The sequence below is a fragment of the Gadus macrocephalus genome, chromosome 2, assembly GCF_031168955.1.
Source record: "Gadus macrocephalus chromosome 2, ASM3116895v1".
NCBI lineage: Eukaryota > Metazoa > Chordata > Actinopteri > Gadiformes > Gadidae > Gadus > Gadus macrocephalus.
The window spans coordinates 6,827,460-6,835,390 of record NC_082383.1 but is presented as its reverse complement, the minus strand read 5'-3'; the positions used below and the strand labels follow the sequence as shown (position 1 = coordinate 6,835,390).

The 7,931-nt window shown below is 45.5% G+C and overlaps 1 protein-coding gene across 5 annotated transcripts in view; it reads right to left on the bottom strand.

Annotated features, from left to right (window-relative positions):
• The window catches only part of rhbdf1a (rhomboid 5 homolog 1a (Drosophila)), a 32,421-nt gene extending 24,571 nt beyond the window's left edge, over window positions 1-7,850 (bottom strand). For 2 of the 5 annotated variants that reach the window (XM_060037784.1, XM_060037787.1), the window contains exon 1: window positions 7,541-7,848. The gene's annotated coding sequence lies outside the window, so the exon portion shown is untranslated. Of the gene's footprint in view, window positions 1-1,740; window positions 3,439-7,540 lie in introns of those variants that run through there. The other 3 variants (XM_060037790.1, XM_060037788.1, XM_060037786.1) reach the window with 3 other exon arrangements.
• Window positions 7,851-7,931: the final 81 nt, after the last annotated feature.

Genomic DNA, 7,931 nt, shown 5'->3' with positions numbered 1-7,931 from the left:
AAAGAAACATGGTGCTACTTGATGTGCTTTTCCCAAAAATAACTGTCAAAGCATTCCCATCACTGACGCAAACACACACAGATTTACGCCTGCGGGCATGAAGATTATACCGCTAGCTTCCACAACATCACAGTCCCAGATTCTCTGAGCTGCCGAGTGCCTCTAGCTCCCATTACAGAGCCTTTAAATGCAACTATCATCAATGCAATCGAATGCATTGTCCAATAATCCATACACCGATATCTGACACTGGGTCAGGCTAGGTTATAGGGAGGGACAGGAGACCTTGGGGAGCACTGAGGCCTGCTTCTCATGGGCTGGGCTGTCAGGAAACAAGGCAAACGAGAGAGAGAGAGAGAGAGAGAGAGAGAGAGAGAGAGAGAGAGAGAGAGAGAGAGAGAGAGAGAGAGAGAGAGAGAGAGAGAGAGAGAGAGAGACAGAGACAGAGAGAGAGAGAGAGAGAGAGAGAGAGAGAGAGAGAGAGAGAGACAGAGACAGAGACAGAGAGAGAGAGAGAGAGACAGAGACAGAGACAGAGAGAGAGAGAGAGAGAGAGAGAGAGAGAGAGAGAGAGAGAGAGACAGAGACACAGACAGAGACAGAGACACAGACAGAGAGAGAGAGAGAGAGAGAGAGAGAGAGAGGAGAGACAGAGACAGAGACAGAGACAGAGAGAGAGAGAGAGAGAGAGAGAGAGAGAGAGAGAGAGAGAGAGAGAGAGAGAGAGAGAGAGAGAGACGAGGAAGGAGGAGGGTGAATGAAGCTCCCATCAAAGAGACAGGAAAGCTAGGGGGAAAATGGGGCTGGGGGGGGCCAGCACCCTTGGGACATCCGCAAGACCAGTGCGGGGAGGGAGGGGTGGATGGGAGAAGGACTCTTCTCTACTCCATGCTATTTTTAACTCAACATGAGACTCTCCAAATCTAATAATGTTTTCCATAAACAATTCAAACTAAGACATATAACTTCTACTGAATTACTGAGTCAACGATTTGGCAGCGTGTCAAATCCCTTGAGCGACAGCTACTTTAACTCCTGGCAAAGGGGGGGGGGTGGCAAGTCTTACTTCACCGTTATCTCTTCAACATCGCCGGAGAGCAGTCTTTTGGGCTCAATGTTTTCTGGGCGTGAGCGATGGGGTTGGCAGTGATGGGCCGCGTTTACATCATCCTTTTCCTGGAAACCCGGCATCACAAAGAACGGTCCGCTTCCAAGTGGAAAGGGAAAAGCTTGGCAGAAAGTGTGCGAGGAGAAGCGGCAACCCGTATTACTACAGCTGGTAAGACAGGAGAGGCCGACATGCCACGAAAGCACCAAAACAAGATCAGGTCAGGTGCTGCAACACGTTTGCCGCCACAAGCCCCGTTTCATCAAATAAAGAATCAAACAGTGGCAGAGCTGTCGAAGAGATGAACGTATTTTTCTGTTGAAATAAGTGTGACTATTTTGATCAAGTGACCAATTTTCAGAGAAGCGAGGGAAGGCGAAGGGAAGTTTACCAGATGAGTGATCTTCTGACATGGCTATTTCAACACCAAAAGTAATACACTTTAGTCAGCAGAACCCTATGACCACCCCCTCTCTCCCCGAGTCTGCACAACATCGGCCGTGAAATCCGTGGTATAAATAATGCTATAGCAGGCGATATCTATTTTAAAAATATATATTTTGGGGGTCGTTCTTCAATACCTGGAAACGAAGCTGCAGACGAGTGTGTCATGTTCAAGTATAACTACTCACAATATATTCTCCTCCTAAACTCCCACTGCCCAGTGTCGTGTCGTCTCAAGTTCACCTCTTCCAAAATAAAAAAGCCACTAAACGGGGCAGGTCACTGGAGGAGTCCAGAGCACACTCCCACCCACGTTTCTGGGAAAAGATGTCAGAGTGAGTTTGGCTCGTGGTATGCAGCAGGCGAGGGAGGATGGCTGAAACTGTCCAGGCTAGCTACTTCCTATTACAGCTCCATCCAGTCAGAGCGACAGCCCACTCTAGGCGCTTGCTAGGATCGGCAAGCTAGGTTTGAACAATGAGTTAAAACAGCCCTGGGCATGACGACTTTGTTTTGCCAAAGATAGCAGTGTGTGTATGAAAGCGTAAGAGAGAGAGAGTGAGTGTGTGTGTGTGTGTGTGTGTGTGTGTGTGTGTGTGTGTGTGTGTGTGTGTGTGTGTGTGTGTGTGTGTGTGTGTGTGTGTGTGTGTGTGTGTGTGTGTGTGTGTGTGTGTGTGGGTCTGTGTGTGCGTAGGTTATTCTATTTAAAACTAAACTCCCACAGCCCCAGGCTACTATGACAGGGCGGGTGTTACTAGAATTGGTGCTTTGACGTGACACTGAGGATAAACATCTACCCTGTGTGCTCATTAACCCATATGCTTATTTTTTATAGCAATTAGCAACAGTAGTTATAATGACAATAACCACAATAATATAATGTTCTATATAAAACTCTGGTTATATTGTTCATAGTTTGAGATGTGTGGTTGGACTTGGCCATACATTTTTTCGGGGGGGTTGGAGTCATAAAAGGAGCCGGTAAAGAAACTTGACTCAGGTATTGGATTCTCCCACGCCGCTGGCTTGGCTTTATTGGGTTAGAGACGTAGCCATGCCCCTGCAGGGCTCACAACGTTTAAAAGAGGAAGATCAAAGTTCAACAAGTGTTGCGACTCCAGCGACTGCCGAGGCTTCTGGGAATGCACACACAACATTCCCACAGCCTTGAACTACGAGGTTATTCCGCGGTAACCCGGCCCAGACACCGGATCAGAGAGCCTTTTCTTCAAGTGCAACTGATTGATATTGACCTAGGTCGTTCTCTACCTCTGCTGAAACTGAGGGCTCACCCAGGTTCCATCCACTTTGTTATTATGGTTTACACATGTTTTGTTGGCACACAGACACATTATGGCCCAATTTTTCCAAGGCTCATTAGTTCTGGATTCCTTCTTTAATTACCGTCACTAATATTAGCAACCATCGGCTGTTGGCTTGCATTCTTAACACACCTTTGACCTTTCCCTCAGGAAATCCGGCAAACTATAAAGAACTGTTTATTAGTGTTATAACGTCAAACAACCCAGATAAGAAAACACCCCGCTCGAACTGGAAAATAAAACCTGCTATAAAACATTATCCCTTCAGAATAATCGACCATTAAAACACTCATTACACTCATTCATCTTGTTTGCTTGTGCAGCGGCAACTGTTCTAAAGCACAGCAAGAAATCTCCTCGAAACAGAGAGTTTGTTTCCCCTCCCTGATTCCTGCCGGCACTTGATAAATGGGGGGAGCTCCGGCACACGGCGGATGGGGGTGGTGACTGATTGCGGATCAAACTGCTTTGATCAGAGGCCGAGCACCGCCGGTCCCATTCTGGACCTGAAGCAGTGACTACTGCTGGTGCTAATGTAGGACGGTATTAACATCACTACCACCACTGACACCACCCAGTCACCACTGACAGCCCCCCCTTCACCCAGACCTAATTCCCTCATCCCCTCTCTACTACAGAGTGAGACTGGCGCGTGTGGACCCCTCCGACTACGCCGGTGAATTTGAAGCCGACATGGCTATGCGGGAGCCTTGCCCAGGGTTCGATGACAGCAGAGAAACCGTTCTCGCTTTGATGTAACTACTTGGCGGTTTTCTTGTACACACAAACCAAGCCAGACAAATGGGTTTTACACATCCTACATGAACAATGCTGTTTACACAAGAACACAAGTTTAAACGACAAGAGGATGCCAACAAGCGAGATAGATACAAGGGACATTTGGCGGTTAGTTACAGCTACTGCATTAAACAGGAATTTGTGAATTTAACCTGTATGCCAGTTGCAGAACACCAGGGAAGGGATGCCCATTTAAATGGGATAAAAAAGGAATAACTACGCTATAAGCATGCAACCGCTCGGATGATGTCGAGGTCCACCCTCCTAGTCAGCAGCGTTTTCACCTTGGGTGGGATTCCTCCATGGTGGCCACAATCCGACCTCAGTAAGTGACAACTGTGCTTCCGTGTTACGGTTGCATTGTCAAGTAAAACAAGACATAGGTGCATGTGGGCCTTAACCTAGGTGGGATATTTTAGCATTCCAATTTATTGAATTTGCATATGCTTTCAAGGATTTTCAAGGATGGACCCGCTGACATTGAAGTTCAAACCCGGTCCGCTTCAGATGGGCCGCCGAATGCCCTCACCTAAGCACTACGCTCTCCTGCTCCTGTATTTAAGGATTAATTATTTGCTATTCAGCAGGAGTTCTTAAAAGGACACCCCCAGTAATGTAAACAATACTATTCACGCTTGGAATGTCATGCCCGCCCACTCTCACACACACACACACACACACACACACACACACACACACACACACACACACACACACACACACACACACACACACACACACATGCAATTGCACAAACGTGTTATTTCAAGGGCTAATGAGTTAAGGAGTTAAAACCTCCACTCCTGTTTCATGGTGAACAAAAAACACAACCGTCGTGAAGGTTTTCTCACCTATTGACTGTAAGGAAAGATGCTTGGCATTCTTTTGCAGCTCCATGTGTTTGTTTGGGTTCATCAGGTGTGCGTAGAAGCAGTTGTAACCTATCTGTTTCGACGCAGGAAAAAGGAAGGCTTATTGTCTCCGAAAGGTAGCAGAACAAGTCCGGTGGCATGTCCTACCTCGCGGGATAGAGTTGCCTAGCCCCTCCAATTACAACATTTACATACGATTGTGGATTTTAATCACAGCCCGCAGTGACTCACATACCAGTTTAGGAGTTTGCAGCGAGACATTACAAACACTGGACTATTTAAAGTGGGATTCTGAAGTCCAAATAAACATCGGATTTAGATGAACATTGACTTGCTCGTTGGGATACGACAGCTTTTATATTTAAATGGTTACATATCTTTTGCAGAGACGTTTAATGATCTATCTATCTATAAGTGAGTTGGTACCAATACAGATATAGGCCTGAGCCATAGTCAAAATACTATCAAGGGAGACAGGTTGACCCAACATGGGAGACACTCATAAGACACAGTTTCAGAATACGTTGTGGCTGATGCGGCTTTGTGTTTAGACAAGCGTTCTTTGCACACATGGAACTATTCAGAACAATGACGCCCATTTAGTGTGGATTCAGAAAGCCCCTTGTCCAGAGACTGAAGGAAATGACCGACACAACACGAAGACAACTCCCATATTTCAACAAAAAAAGAGAAGGGACTATTCCGGAAATGCCAAGACTATTTTGAATTTAAAGAGATACTGCTTTGCCTCCTCATGAACAGAAAGACATGACTCCATCTTGGTAATGGAAACGAAGTGAAGTGTGTTACTGCATCTTGAAGTAATTAAGGCTTCAACCAGATTCCATCACCTACTCGCGCTTGTGCTCCAGGGTACTTTGACACATCACATATGTAATGTTTCTGGTGCACATGGTTCAATAAAGAGATGGTGGAATCTGTTTGATACTTCTACTGATATAACGGGCAGGTCATACATGCACATAGGCCTACATCGTGCTCAACTCTGGCTCCAACGTAACTGTCCATGATGTCACTGCAGAGCGCAGTTGTTTGAATCTTTTCAAAATATATAGGTTTTTTTTGCCACAGAAAAGTCATGGGAAAATGATAATGTAAGTATCACAAAACGACCGGTTTCAGTGATCAGGGTACCGGGCCAAGGGAAGTTATTGCGCTGTGTTCCTTTTGAATACAACACAATTGCACGGCACTGGGGCCATAACCGACAGATGGACAGATAGTATTCAGTGACTCATGAATGCATGAATGCATGACTACAGTAGCATCTACCCACCACCCCTCCCTACCTCCTCCTTAGGCTCCAGTCTCTTCAAACATCCACACATACCAGCTAGTCAACAAAAAACAGCCTAAGCTGCTGACATCAGTCCTCAGTCACACAATCTTTTCATTTATTTACGATGATTAGTATAATTTGTGTTGTAATCACACACACTCCGCCAAATATCGCATCCACACATATGACTCACACAATATAAAAAATACCCCCTCAGAGGCAGTTGGCGAACACACTCACAGACACACACCCACACACACCCAAATGCACACACACACACACACGCACGCACACGCACACGCGCGCACACACACACACACACACACACACACACACACACACACACACACACACACACACACACACACACACACACACACACACACACACACACACACACACACACACACACACACACACACACACAAGATGAGCATGACTGACCGACTCTATCAGGCATCGCGCCCGCTTGCTTTATCGGTGGGATTACATCACCCACAGTCATGAACACTCCACCCATCCAACAGATTGTGTTTCAAGAACACTGGGCACAAAACCTGGGGGGGCCCGGCCATGTGGCCCCTGCTACCGCAAGCACTGTCTGCCAAAATAACTCAGGTTCAAATACAGTAAGTATAGAATTTCATTATAGACTGATCGGGTATTATTGGACGCTGTAAATAATCAAGTCCGATTTTTGGTATCAATATAGTGAGTTGTGGAATGTATATAGGGAACATACAGATCAAAAAATACGTCGGAAGAATAACACTATGACAATCAACCATGTTGCGTTATTGGTGTCACTGAAAGACATGGATTTACAAAGTTTGGAAAATATAAATGCACTGTAACATACAGGGTCATGTAGTCTAGATTACGTTTCCATTGTTAGAAATCGGATAAACATAATTTTGATGATGATTATTTATTATGGTTATCATCCAGATAGTTAGCCTATTGATTAGGACGCAGCTGATGCCACCGACATGTTGATATGGAGGAGTTAAGGTGTGAGTGAGAAGATGAGGAGGACACGGTCATGAGCATGAAAGCATGAATAAATACTGAGTTGGACATTACATGTTAGACATTCTAATCCTCTTTTGAAGATGGGATAGATTGCATGATGATGACCAATGTTTTTTTTGTTCAGAATTGAACAATCAAAATCTTTTGACAAAATACAAAGAACGTGGTGGGAAATGTCAAACCACTTGCTTGAGCATGCTTGTAAAAGTGAAATATCAAAAGTTTTAATTGGAAGTTATTTTACCTGCTTCAGGTACCGACAGCCTGGGGCTCAACTCATAGTCTATAACAACCTGATTCTCGTACTCCCTACATACACTTTAGAGTGCAATACTTCCCTGATGCATGTGGACCAGTATAGACAATTTTACCATACAAACTATAAGTCAACGCTACCAGACAACGTTTCACGTTGTTTAAGTCATCATTTGCAAGGCAAAGCGCATAGCATTGCACTGCATTAACGATGCACGTTCCATGTATCTCTCCATGTTCCGACTGTATCGTTATTAAAGCTGATACAGTGAATAATAATCACAAAATATCGCGTTTGGCTCGCCGAGCCGCAACCGAGCGCACGCGAGTCTCGTGTCGGCCTCCTCCCGCGTCCCACATTACGAAAGGCGTGACAAGAAATGGTCAAGAAAAAATCGAACCAACTTACCCCTATAATAATCAGCTCAGGCAAGTCAGTCCCGCAATGAAAAAATCCTTTCACGACGCTTTTCCGAGGCAGGCGTGTTAGATGTTGATTTGTCACATCATTCTGACAAGGAACCAAAATATAACGTGATACAGTTTTTTGACGTTGAACCAAGCACCGACCGTTTTGGTGTCAATGGACTGAATGGTTTAAAATCGACACAATCCAGGATCGAGCATGATTACGCTACGGTCCGGCTTCCATTCCTCCACCTATGGACAGAACATTCCCACACTCCATGGATCCACCGGGTAAGTTTTCCTCTGCCTGCCGGTTGTAGCCAATTCAGTTTCACTAAAGCGCGAGCCCCGCCCTTGACTGGAAAATGCAGCTAAAGCAAGCCTGTCAAGTC